At 35.6% G+C, this 14,764-nt stretch overlaps 1 long non-coding RNA gene across 1 annotated transcript in view; it reads right to left on the reverse strand.

Moving 5' to 3' along the window:
• Positions 1-8,752, reverse strand: part of LOC120542014 — a 28,232-nt gene extending 19,480 nt beyond the window's left edge. The window contains exon 1 of the long non-coding RNA XR_005636132.1: positions 7,776-8,752. This is a non-coding gene — a long non-coding RNA (uncharacterized LOC120542014). The remainder of the gene's footprint in view (positions 1-7,775) is intronic.
• Positions 8,753-14,764: the final 6,012 nt, after the last annotated feature.

Consider the following 14,764-nt stretch of genomic DNA (forward strand, 5'->3'; position numbering starts at 1 on the left):
TTCATTTTGGGATATCTCGAAATAGACAGGAAGTCCCATTGAAAGAATAGGAAATGTTACAGGAAGTGATTTTGAGATATCTCAAAATGTATTTGAGATATCTTGAAATGCACAGGAAGTTATTTTAAGATATCTCGAAATGTATTTGCGATATCTCAAAATGCACAGGAACGTATTTCAAGATATCTCGAATTGCATTAAAGATATCTTAAAATGCATTTCAGATATTTCAAAATCTACAGCATATAATTTCAAGATATCTTGAAATCTATTTAAGATATCATAAAATGCTTTTTAGATATCTTAAAATAGATGCATTTTTAGATATCTGTAAGTCAATTTGAGATATCTAAAATGCATTTCCAGATATCTTAAAATCCATTCCCCACGACCTTCCCCTGGATAAGTGAGTTGATAAAAGGAATGGATGGATTATCATGGGGAAAAAAAGAAGCCCCAATATTGGAATTCTTTGCTATTGTGTAAGATCGCTGTTTCACACTCCAGCTGGTATGCCAGAACTATGAAGAAATGTGTTTAGTTTACTGAATGAAGTTTAAAAATTGGCCAAAATCTAGACAAATCACTTTCACTTTCATCTGCTTTTATGATGGATATAGTGATAAGACTATTTTTCAACAGAAAAACTAAACATACTTACTGCAATAAATAAAATGATGTCAATTTTTCATAACATAAGGATTTTATAAGATGGATATATGCAAGTATGCTGTATATTTAGTTAGAAGCAACCACAAGCAACCCATAACATGAACTTTAGTGTGGCTTAGCCCTTTCTCTTTCCTAAAGGGAAAAGGCAAAAAAAACCCTCTTGTTTCCTTAATTTTTACCTAAGAATTACCTCATTCAGGACCAAATTCTAAATGTTCTTTTCATTGTTTGGTCTTGTAGACAGTTAGATGTATTAGTGTTTAGGTAGCTATGGAGTTTCTAAAGTACATACCCTTTATTTCTTCACAGCTCCCTAACACTTGCTTACCCCCTCAGCACATCTCTTTTGTGAGGATGTGTGCGTACCACACACTGTTTGGAATTAATAGAAGGTTACTATAGTTTAAATTTAGTAGGAGATACCCATAGCAGCTAAAGACATATGCTTAACACAGGTTTTTAATTTCAGTAAACACCATTAACCATAATAATATGTTTATATTTCTGGTTTTACCCTAACTATAAAGTTATAAATAATACTCTCAAAATAAAATATAAATTGTATTTGTCTGTTTGTTTCTGATTGTTTATGGTTGGAGGTGATGCTTTGTCCTGATTCTTTCAGGATCTGTGGAGAATTTCTCAGGCACATGTGAAATGGGCTTCAGCTCCCTATTTCTTTGTCTTGATGTTTTTCTCTGTCTTGGCCTACCCAAGCTTACCCAAACAGTTTACAGTTTACAGTGTATGAGATTTTGCACAGTTGTTGTCCTCTTGTGCAAGCATAAAATCTATGGCACTAGGCTACCCTTTGGAGTAGAAGGGTCACTCAACCATGCCTGAGATAATATGGTCCTACTATCGAGCAGAAGTTAAGGCCAGGCAGAGAGAGTGCAGAGGGGTAGTGCTTTCAATGGGTTACAAGCAAAGGGACAAACAGCTTGCTATTATTTTTGGGGGCACATGGGTTCATCCTTTTTGTTGATAATAGATGTAAAGTTTTGTCCATCAAGGTTGCCAGTGGTTGAGTTAAACCACTTTGTTTGCTGGCCACATGTAGTAAAGAGTGCTACCATGAAACATTTCTGGACATCATTTGACTATGATTGATTACTTTTATCAGATGGTACTCAAAAATTGTATTCCAAAAGAGGATCTGTGAGGGGAATGTAAAGTACACTTTATCTGAAGTGAAACGTCAACTGAAAAGGGTGTTTGGAGCTATAACATAAGTAGAAGATGCATGACAAAGCAAAACAAAATAGGTAATGTCTGTTCTGAGCTATCTAACTATTTACTGAACCTTCTTATCCCGGAATTGGAATCCTAAAGAACAAAATCCCAGCAGCAGTAGCCAATTTCTAAGAGGTATAACAAATTCCAAAAACAATAATTTTCTAATAAATGATCAGGAAAAGAGCAGCCAGAAGATAAAATTCAAGTACAGGTTTAATTTCCCAGAGATAACATGTACATTGTAATTCTTCAGTGTATCTAAAACAGAATAAAAAGTCAATACATTACAGCACAACAATGCATTGCAACTGTGTGTAATACAGTTTAGAATGTAATATGCACAATGTATGGCATTCAACAGTCTTGGTGTTAACAGATTGCAGGTCAACAACCAGGGTACTTGAACTGTTCAGGTTTTGTACTGGACCACATGGTTCATGTTTCTATGAAATTATATCCTCCCCACTGCTGCTAGAATGCATTTATTTCTTACACCTTCTATATTCCTGTGGGTATTAATACATACAGTACTGTAATGATTGTCTTGTGATTTTACAATTTGCAAAATCTTTTACTATATGCATTATATTGGGGTAGAATGATGACATCACTTTTAGAGAGGCTCAGAGAATCAATAAGCTTATTAAAAATGCAGGCTCAGTTATGGGACACACTCTGGACCCTTTGGAGCTAGTAGTAAAGGAGAGGGTTAAAACAAAACTGAATGCCATTATGAATAATGCTACAGATCGTCTCTCTGACACACAAACACTGAGGACTTTCAGGCAACAAATTATCTATCAGAAGTGTGTCAAGAAATTATACGGCTCTCCTTTATACCAACGGTAATATGCCTGGATGGTGCCTCACTGGTATTGGGATGGCCAAGTCAGTTATTTTCTTTCTTTTTAGTTATTCTGGTGTAGATTTATTTATTTATTCATTGAGCTTCTGTATATTTCCCCTATCTATCTATCTATCTATCTATCTATCTATCTATCTATCTATCTATCTATCTATCTATCTATCTATCTATCTATCTATCTATCTATCTATCTATCTATCTATGACTCAGGTTGGATAGGCCTAGCATCTGTCTGAATCAATTTAGTACATTCTCCTTTATTCAGTGTTGTTTTTTGCCAGAAACTCTGGTTTTCTCCCACATTCCAAAGTGGTCTATTATTTTCTTATATTGGCCTTATGAGTGTGAATGTAGGTGTGCACACAAGTTGGTCATCTTATACCATTGAGATAAGGTTTGTTTTGCATAGGTCCTGTATTAGATTGAAGGCATATTTCACCCATAAATTATTTCTTTTTTCCATATATTACTTAACTCATGTAGTTTGTAGAAAAACCTTTTAACCTCAGGTTTTCATGCAAAACAAAAAGAAAAAAGTTTATAATAGAATCCAATTATAGCCAATGCTTTACAAAGCCAAATGATGTGATAAATGTCCATAAAGAAAAGAAAAAAAAAATCATGTTACATTGCATAATCCATTTGTCAGTTATCCAGTTGTATGCTCAGAGAGTACACATACATGCTTTTTTTTTTGCTAAAATATTGTTAAGCACTTACTTCTGGAAAAGTTATGACACATTATACACGAGAAACACATTCCTATAATACTTTTGAATTGAAGGCAGGAATCCTGGTCAGCGAATAAAGGAGAGTTGCAGATTTTCAATTCAAAAGTTCAGTATTATGGGAATGTGCTTAATAGCTTTGATAACCATTGGATTCTCTTATATCAGATAATGTTTTTCTTTCCATTCTACATGGAAGCATAAGATTAAACTTTTTTGCAGCCATCACTACAAACTGCAAGGGGTATGTAACATATACAAATTTATTGTAAAATAATCATACAATGCCTGTCATGTTTGTCGCCTCCTTCCAAGTCCAGGGGTTGCAGCTTTTTAAAATATTAATTCCCTGGTTATTTACATACGCCCAACTATATATCTCAGCTTGGATTAGCATTCTCCTTCAGTGGCCTTGATTAATCTAGACATATGAAGGAAAGAAGACTCTCAGAAACCTCTTCAATGCAAATGTCTGCTTCTTCCACGGCAAGATCTGCAACTCCATTTTCATTTAACATCTCATCTAAATGGCCAAAGTTTTTTTTTTTTTTTCTTATTCTTTTTTCGTATTTTCTCCAAAACAACTTGTTTTCCCTAATCTAATTTTATAAATTAGAAACAGAACATATTTGATCCCACTTTTACCAATGTGTACTTGTGTGTATCAGTTATCATTTTTCCCACAACCTCCATTCTTCTGTTGATCTCTTCACCTGTCACTTCCATGCCTTTGGTCCTTTTGCCCCCAAATATCATCAGTTAGTTCAACTTTTCCTTTAGGTAATGGTTTCAATATGATCAGCATGCAAGAGCTGCCTTGAAATAAATCTCTGGCCGCTACCTCCATCATTATGAGTAATAACAACAGACTATGAACATATTCTTGATGAACTTTACATCTAAAATGTTCACATTTCCAACATGTCTTCCTGACACCTTTTTAATGCCTATTACAGAGCTATACATTTTTAATGTAAACTTATTGCCTTTGCCCGATTCCTGAATTTTACTAACAGAGACAATAATTCCTAGATGTGGAAACAAATTATTATTATTATTATTATTATTATTATTATTATTATTATTATTATGTATTTGTTCTATGTATGATGTCTTTTCCCAGGGAAGCTTGTTATAAATGTTTACAATTTTTTTACAGTTGGTGCCCAGGCAGGTTTAGAGACTAAAGTTGTATGTCATTACTACAGCCTCAAATGTAAAATAATAATAATAATAATAATAATAATAATAATAAATAATAGAACAGTGTTTCTGGTGCGTACATATTTCAGACTAATTTGAGTGTATACCTGTTCTAGCCAGAATTTGCAAGAAATGCACATAGTGCCGTATCAGCAGAAGCACACTTTTTGAACGTTGAGAATGTGTACAGTCTTTCGGTTCTGTTGGTATGTAGTATTACTCTTTCAACTGTTTCTCATCCACCACACTTCATGAAAATTTGCTCATCATTGTCAGTGTAAACAAGCAAGGTACAGTAAAACCAAGGGATGGAGAGTGGGACTGTCCAGAAGAACTCATGGTTAAGGGTTATTACTTTGCAGAAAATAGGTTCTCACAACAAAGGCCTTTTTTACAAAACAGCTAAATGTGTGGAACTTGTTATGCACCATTTGGCTTTACATAATATTAATTTTGCTTCTCCTCTTTTTCCATTTCTTTCACCTCAAGCCAATGTAATTGCTTAGGGTCAGGACTGTCACCCTTGTTTAAGTTATTTTTTGCTTCATTTCTTTTTCCCGGATCGCACATCATTATACTGCCTTTGTTTTATCTTGCATTTCCCAGCAGCATACTTTGAAAATTGTCTTGGTTTTGTAGTCCTGTATTTGGATTAGTCCATTTTGTTCTACAATCTGTCTTCTGCATGGCACAGCTTTATACTGTGGTATCAGTAAGCATTTACCTGCTCCATTCCTCTGGAATTCATAAGTCATTTACTTTGGTATTGCCTCTTTTGCAAACTTTTGTTTAAATCTATCAAAGCTCATTTCTAGACAGTGTGTCTAAGTTATTTTGCTCTTATAGTAATAGTTTTAAATTACCAGTTTTGACTTTTGGATTTTTCATTTCTTACCTTTGATAATAACGGTTTGTTTTTGTTTCTGCACCCTACTTTCTCATGCTAAATTCCAATTTCTTTTCGCTTATTTCTCCTTCATCCACAGTCTGTTTTGGGAATTGATCTACTTTCTATTATTTAGTTAATTACTGAAGGATTAGATTCCGGATTTAATTTAAAATTTAAATGATTCTTAAATATAAGGAAAAGCTGAATGGGTGCTTCAGGGGACCTTGCAATAGGAGATGAGATTTGTCAGATTGTACAGTTAGCTCAATATGCTTTAACAGTTTTTATTTTTCTGTATTTATTCAGGTTTTTTTTTTTAATTGCTTAGTTTCTGATTATTCCTAGTTGTCTCTAAGATATCAAAATACCATCTCTGAGATAGTCATAGTGTTGTGATATCTGTCATTACCTGGCTTGAAATGTTGGTGTGTGATGACACAAAGGTTATTTTCATTGTCAAAAGACTATCCGCTTTGACACATTTTGCCTTCACTATGTGTTCCCTGTTTAGTTCTCTTGCTTGTTCATTTCATACATTGTTTTTGGGCATGTGTATTTGCTATTTAATTTGCTTACATGTTTTTCTAGTTTGCTAGTGCATTGTGTTTATTGGGTATTAGTTGAATAGACAGTATAAAATCACTAATTTGTATTCTGCAGTGCTGAAAACACTTGAAACAAGGCCCCTTTTGTTGCTTGCATTATATCTCAAATTCAAAGCACTGTGGAAAAACCTGGAAAACTTCAATATTCAGAGGACAGATGTAGCACAGCCAAACGGCAAAATTTGGGAGTGGTGCGTTACCATAAAGAGCACTTCCTCAGGCAGGCAGAGACATCCTCACAAGTGTGACAGAAATCTGTGACAGCTGTTCTATACACAAACTACTGCAAAGAACCTCTTGAGAGTACAACAAAAATATGAGGGTGTTCCTTAAAGGTTTTGTTTCTTGTCAGCAGCTGGAGATCTGAAACATCTTTGTTTCAGATAGTAACTTTTAAACTTTCTCACACTCAAGTGCCGTAGAATACCTCGGAGGCTGGGTAGTAATTTGGCCTTGGAACGACATCCTTACTCAGTGGATCTTTTCTGTTTACTGACCTTTATGACCATTTAACAAAGCTTGTCGTTTCAAATCAGACACTGACCATGTCACTATAATCATCCTTACTATTTTAATGTGTCTATTGTTATTTGTCAATGTCTTTAAGCTACACATTTGTATGCAAATGTACATATAATTAAATGTTGTGGTTGTTGTTTTTGTAGTGGCTTCTGTCCCATATGTAGACAGAACCTGCAGGGCTAAGTCGGCAGATGTTGCTACTGCTGCTTTAGCAATAATTGTTTTAGGAAAAGCACTTGGCTATCTGGCAGGGGACCTTTCGGGGTGAACCAGGCAAGGTGTGCTTTTGGTCACAATATTTTACATGTCAGCTGAGTCCTAACAGAGTTTATACTGAAAGATTGTTAGTAACAGTCTAAAAACATGTATTATATATGTCTGGTGCTTTCTTAATTCAGAAAATCAAACAGAAAGGCAGTGTGACACTTTGGTTAAGGCTTTGGATTTCAATCCCTAAGTTTGTAGGTTCAAATCCTGCCACTTCTACTATGTTATCTTGAACAAATCACTTCACCTGCCTGTGCTCCAATCGGAAAAAGAAAAGAAATATAGTCAATTGTATCTTAAATGTTGTAAATTGCTTTGGATAAAGGCATCAGCCCAATAAGGAAATGTAGAAAGGAGGTAACAGAATCAATTTACAGGCTTTGAATGTTAGTTATATAGTAGGTCTCTCTGAATGAATGTTTTGTATACATAAAGTTGACACATTTATTCTCTGCTAACAAAAGTAACGTTCGTGACAGTCTGCAAGAGTTTATGTGGCATCATCTATAATTTATTGACTTGTTTTACCAGATATTCTTTCATTATAGTCATTACTCCTTCTGATTTCTATTTCATAGTATTGATTTACTGTTTCTTAAGTGGCAGTGGAATGTATTGTTTTACAGCATAAAGCATAACCTAATCCAAGACATATATAACAAGATAAGTCCTTCATTAGTGCAGAGTAATAACATGGTCTGCAAGAATAGTACACCTGTAGCAAATAATTGGAACCAATAATTTACTTACTAAACATTTTAATGTCATATTTTAATGGCTAAATTTACCACATTGTCAGGGTCCACAGCTGCTTCATGGCATTTTGGCACTGTGCCGTTTTATCATCTCTTTATTTATTTTTTGGGACTTCATGATGGTTGCTGCATGGTGACTCCTGCAGTGTGGTCATTCAGTGCCAGTGGGTGATTCCACAGTAGCCATCTTGTGATTCTTTAAAAGAACAAATAGATACAGGGTCAGATTTTCAAATTTAGATTTTTTTTTTTTTTTGACAGTTGATGGAAAATGTTTTCCGTTGTTTTTAGTATTGTTGTATCATCTGCCTGCGGTGGGCTGGTGCCCTGCCTACGGTTTGTTTTCTGCCTTGTACCCTGTGTTGGCTGGGATTGGCTCCAACAGACCCCTGTGACCCTGTAGTTAGGAAATAGCGGGTTGGATAATGGATAGATGGATGGATGTATCATCTGTGTTTTCATTTGCATTACTGAGTACATTTTGATGTTCAGTGTGTCGGTTTTTTTTCTTGTTTAAGACATTTCCGCTTTCTTTTCAGTGGTGCTAGTGGCTTAACCCTTATAGGCTAGTTATGTAGACATGTATTCTCAAAGACTGCATTAGAGTTGAGGGATAAAGCAAACTCTTGCAGTCTTAGTGCAGTTCTGCCATTAGCTTCCTATTTTTTCAGGCCAATGTTCGGTCCTGTTAGGATTTTGCAACATGTGCTGTTCTGCCACATTTTGATACCCTAGTGCTGGCTGAAGCAATGTGTTTAAGTATGTTTATGTGTGAGATGGTTGTAATACATTCTGCTCTGCTCTGTTTTAAAATGTCAATCATTAATAAAAAGTGAGCAATGCCAAACCTCTGCTAATTAAATGTATGTATTGTAAGCAGAATTAGGTTTTCCTTTAGTGCTTTGCCTACATGTAGGATCATACTGTTATTATTATGTTTTATTAAATAAATACAGATAAAAAGTATACTATATATAGCAAAAGACAAGGATCAAACCATAATGTCTTCCTTCTTACTATTTGTCCTAGTGAGCTTCACATTATCACCTTGTTGTGTTAGACAGGCCAGGCCACCTTATCCCCCCTAATAGTCTTCAAATGTAGTCTGAAATAAATCACAGATGTTACCAGGTTAGGTGAGAGAGATAATCCCTTGGGACCTGAGTTTGCAACTGGGGCTTCACCCATTGGACAATACTTTCTGCAGTTCCTGAGGAAGCATCCTAACTACTTGGTTTGTCTTTTGTCTACAGGAGTTTTATTTGCAAATGTATTCCTTCAGCCACTACCCAATGCTCAAAAGGATAGGGATACAGATAGACTGTTAAATAAAATAGATTTCTGAATGGCGTTGTTAATGATTTGTTAATACAATGTTAGAAAAACTGACGATTCTTTGGTAGTCTCACAATCCACTTTGCTTTCAATTTTGAACAATTGAAGTACTTCAACTTCTCCAGTTATTTTAGCTGTCATGGTTCTTGCCCTTGTTTCATGTTTTCTTCTTGTGATTATTTTAAACCATGTACAGGTACATGGGTTTATTAATTATGTTTTAAAAATTCAGTAGAGGCACTGTTTGCTACCAGTTGCTGCCACTTTTTCTCACAATAGCCATTTCTTATGCAATTGTCATGGAGAACGGTCCTGGAAATTGCGTGCATCACATCATTTATACAATAATATTGTATAGAGATTGGAACCATAATTATATGAGTTTGATGAATTTGATAAACTCTGCTTGTTTATTTTCATTATTTTCTTTATTGACTTTTGGCTTCTGACTTAATGCTTTTGTTTTTCAGTTATGGTTCTTGGGTACGATATGGGTTTTGACACTCTCTCTTATTCTTCTGTTTTCAATCCCTTGCCTGTTGAAACAACTTCTCTCCTGGTCATTCCATTCAAAATGGTTTCATCTCAGTGATACCTTAACAGTAGCTGAACCCAACTGACCTAAGCATGCAAGCCATTCCTGAATGTCCTCACACTTGGAGAGTGCTACTTTTTGTCCCGACCATATTAGCTAGAAACCACTCTAATGAGCGCCTGCAATTATGGATTAGAGAAACCAAGAAAATATCACTGAGAAACAGCAAAGTGTTGTAACCATTTAGATCTGGCCATAAACGAAAGACACTTATTGGAGGATTGTCAATAGTGTCACATGAGACTAATGGTTAACTGTTCAGTCTTTCCTATCACATACCAAATATACAGCCATTTATATGACACTACAATATTGTTGACTGTTCTTCATTTTCTATGTTTCATTTGTGATTTGCATGGCATATTCTGGACTGCACAAACTGCACTAGCACCTTAAAGAAATAGACTGTCACACTGTGTTATCGACTAAAACGTCAAAACAATATGTGATTTATAGCTTATTAAGATTTTTATACACTTTTGGATTTATAAAAATAGAGCATCACCGAGCAAACACTAAGAAAATAAATGCAAGGCTATAGTCCCAAAATATTTTTAAACATTGAAGAATAATATAAGAAGTGAAAAACTAGAAAAGTTTACCTTGTTTAACCAAATGACATTACTTTACAATAACAAACTGTTGTTGTAATCGGGTTTGTCCACAGTCTGACACTGAAATATGGAGTTTTTCTTTCTATTTTGAAATAATAATGTACTTGCTATCATGACACTTTGTTACCTTCATGGGGAATGAAGTCACCTTCATATGACTGATCTCGCAACAGACATTTACATGAATTACAATGAACAGCATTACATTTTATTGGCTTGAGAGCATCAATAGATGATTTGATATTTTATCCTTTTTCTCATGGGAACAACATGAATGACAGGAGTAAATCCTACAGTCAACTTGCAATCACAATCTACCTTCAATATTTTCAAAGGTCAAATGTGTATTTTGCCTAACTGAAACTAATAATAGTTCAGTTTTTTGGACACATATATAATAGATGCACTCACATTGGTCCCTCAGTATTAAGAGAGCATTTTTACAGCAGATTTGCAGACTTAGAGCATCAAAGCTTAAAAGTACTGCATTGCTCTTGGTTCTGTAAATTGCTATACTTGAAATATTACATCTTTACTTAAATTTTGTTTGAAAAATGGGTAACACTTTAGTTTATGTACTGCAGATTGCATCTGTTACTCATATACTGTTATGTAACGAAACCTTGACACATATTTTTTTGGGTCTTCATAACAATTACAGATCAGTAAAGTATTTATTCATCTTTGCAGTGTGACTTGATATGAAAATATTACTTTGGAGTGGTCTAAGGTGGCTTAACTGAGACTCGTTTCTCACAATATTACATATTTGGTATAAGACCATTGAATCCTCTATATTAATAAATCATTTTACCATCATGTCCATAAGCCTCATTGCACAGAGATGAATAGCCCATCTACTGATGTTTTATTAGTGGTATGAAGACCAAAAGAAGCCTTTGTTAATGTCTTGTTATATAACAGTAAATGAGTAATAGATGCATTTTTGCAGTACCTAAACTAAATTGTTAGCAAAAAATGCTGTAAAAATTTAAACAAAATCCTTAGGATAAGGAATTTTACATCATTGTATTATTTTATTAAACTGTGCTGCTATGTTATTTAACAAAAAGAAATATTCTTTATGCTTTTTTCATTATTGAAACAAGCTCTGAAAAGAGTGAACTAAAAATGAAAAGCACTATCACTATAATAAATTTAATAGCTCAGTTCCTCTTATCCATAAGAACTTCACCACATACAGTATATGAACGTATGGTTTAAAAGTAATCTTTTTCTTTCTGTCTTTTCTATTCACTGTACAAAAATTAAATAAGCACCTTAAATGTGAAATATAAAATACTGTAGAATAAAATATGAGCACACCTTTCATTAGAATGTTGCTTGAGCATTATGTTTACCGCCTCTGCCAATCATTATTCTTTAATATTTTAACATTGATATTGTCTCTGCCTTTCATTTTGGATATGTCTTCTTGCTTGCCTGTTTGACAATCTACTCATGTGTAACTTTCCCTGCATAATGCAAGTTACTTTCTTCACATAATGTATATAATATACTTTTATCTATTATCTCTGGCTTTTTACCTACACTTTGCTTATGTCTTATGTTTTAGCATTCTTCCTGGTTATCTCACCAAATCCACACCCTGGATTTCAATTTGATTTCCAGTCTTGCAGCAGGTTTTCTTTATGGCATTTGATGGCTTTGAACCATTGTCTTATTGGGCTGGCATGCCTTAAAGGCAATTTTCGTAAAGGTGTGACTGGCCAGTATGAGCATAATAGTTAGCTTGTTCTTTTGATGGTAATTTGTGGTTTAGCAGATTTCATTTCAATTTTCTTATTTAAGTCATTATTTAAAGAGCCCAGTAAACACTAATAATAGTTTAGCTCTAAAGTAATCAGTGTTCAAGTCATTGGTGATTTTTTAAACTGTGTGTATACCAGTATCCATTATTGCTTTCTTGACTATAATTCTAGATGTTCCACCCAAACCCATTATTTACCTAACCTTTTCTTCATGACTAGAGATCATCACATGCAGCTGCCCATAGTGTCTGTAGCCCAGCCAATAATATCATTTATTGCCATAGTCAGAAGTGGTGGTGGTGGTGGTGAATGATAGGCTTTCTGTGGTGGTACAGCTGTGTAATAGACTGAAAAGGCATAAAATGCAACTTTATTTTTCCTTGCGGCGTTGTGTCCCCCATCACCACGCCTCCCATGTAGTTGGCTGCCTGCCTATATTGCGTCCCCTATCCCCACGCCTCCCACGTAATTGACTGCATGCCCATATAAGGCTATCCTTCGCTCCGGTCTCTTCATTACCTTCCTTGGTTCGTCACGGTATTCACGTCTCCCTGCTTAAAACTGCAGCCTTTTTATTTAATCCACGGCTTCTCCGCTGTTTTATTGTTCGTTTTTTACAATTCTAGTTATTGTGTAGGTATTTTAGACTTAGTTTACTGTTCAGGTACCCATTTCCTTTATCGTTCCAACCATACCCCCATTAACATGTCTATCGAGGTGATCACCATCGATCAAAGAACTGTCACTTACCGGGTGGTTTCCATGCCCGGAGATGGCACCTGCCTTTTCCATTCTCTGTGTTAGATATTGCACGGCCATATCAGGCTCACTCTTGATATCCGGAGGAACATTGTGTCTTATGTATCGAATGACTGGGACAGGTTCAAGGTGTGGACTGATGGTACAGGAGATAATTATACTACACAGGAGCACTATAAGAGTGAAATGCTTAAGCCCTTCACCTATGGTTCTGCATGTGAGTTAATGGCTGCCGCTGAATTGTTCGGTTGTCGCTTTCGTTATTGATGAAACTGGTTGTATGCTTACATCGCTTGACAGATGCCGAATGTCACTTCAACACAAGTCCTGCAAATACTAATGTAATTGAAACAAATCATAAAACTCAAACCGATTATGACAGCAGCAATCCAAGCTATGAGAAAACAGTAAAAAGGGGGGGTATCAGACGCCGTGGTACATTTTCTGATGCAGCTAGATGGAAACAACTTTGTGCTGCTGCCGCCAAATACTCGCAGAAAAATCTACAAGTTAATAGACACGCTGTCGCTAAATACTCACAGGCAAATCCACAAGTTCATACAGATGCTGTCGCTAAATACTCACAGGCAAATCCACAAGTTAATAGAGATGCTGTCACTAAATACTCGCAGGCAAATCCACAAGTTCATAAAGATGCTGTCGCTAAATACTCACAGGCAAATCCACAAGTTAATAGAGACGCTGCCGCTAAATACTCGCAGGCAAATCCACATGTTCATAGACACGCTGCCGCTAAATATTCGCAGGCAAATCCACAAGTTAATAGAGCTTCTGTTTCTAGGTACAATCCCAATAATGAAAAGTGGCTCATACGAAAACAACAGGTTTGGCTCAAAAACGCCGATTGTGGATTTATGTACGACCCAAACATATATTATGAATCTGACAAAACAGTACACATTGGATCCATGGATGTTCACTGTGACTATTGTCAAGCTCATAGGTGGAAATGCGAGTATCCTGGTTTGTGCTGTAACAGTGGTAAAGTCTCTCTCACTCCTTTATGTAAGCTTCCTGACCTTCTTGAGGGCCTATTAAATGGCGAACATCCTCAAAGTGAGCATTTCTTGAACAACATTCGAAAGTACAACAGCGCATTTCAAATGACGTCATTTGGTACTAACCAAATCGTTGAGGGAAATTTTATGCCTTCATTTAAAGTTCAGGGACAAGTGTATCACTTGATTGGCAGTCTTTTACCTATGCCGACTGAGGAACACAAATTTTTGCAAATTTATTTTCATCAGGAACAATGAAAAGGAAGCACAAATGTGGTGCTCTAATGTTTCTGGAGTTAACACGCCCCTGGTGCAGCAATTACAAAAAATGCTGCCTGATTGTAACACTTACATCCAAGACTTCCACTCCGCAATCGACAGTATTTCAGATGAAGACAAAGACTTCAAAGTTGTCATTCACGCCGAAACAAAACCATTACATGCACACAAAGGCAGGTTTAATAAACCTACAGCACGTCAAGTTGGTGTTGTGATTGTTGGGCAACAATAAACTGCAACGCATTAAGGAAACCCATAGATCCTATGATGCACTTCAATATCCCCTCATGTTCTGCTATGGTGAAGACGGCTATTCTGTGCCTATACCTCAAGTTCATGCTGCCAGTCTCTGCAGCAAACTTCTATTCATACCGACTTATGATCAGACAACATCATGATAATACTATCCTTTTCTTCTGAACTTTATTAAATCAGTTTTTAGTTGATATGTATGCAAAAATTGAATCAGAAAGACTAAATTATATCAGACTAAATCAGAAGAAACTACGAGCAGAAAATTACGTCCACTTGAAAGATGCTATTGACAAAAACAACACTAATTTAAGGGAACTTGGTCAAGCTGTGATATTACCATCGTCTTTCACTGGAGGACCTCGCTATATGCACGTACGTCATTATGGCCACCCTG

The sequence above is a fragment of the Polypterus senegalus genome, chromosome 13 (assembly GCF_016835505.1).
Source record: "Polypterus senegalus isolate Bchr_013 chromosome 13, ASM1683550v1, whole genome shotgun sequence".
NCBI classification, from domain to species: Eukaryota; Metazoa; Chordata; class Cladistia; order Polypteriformes; family Polypteridae; genus Polypterus; species Polypterus senegalus.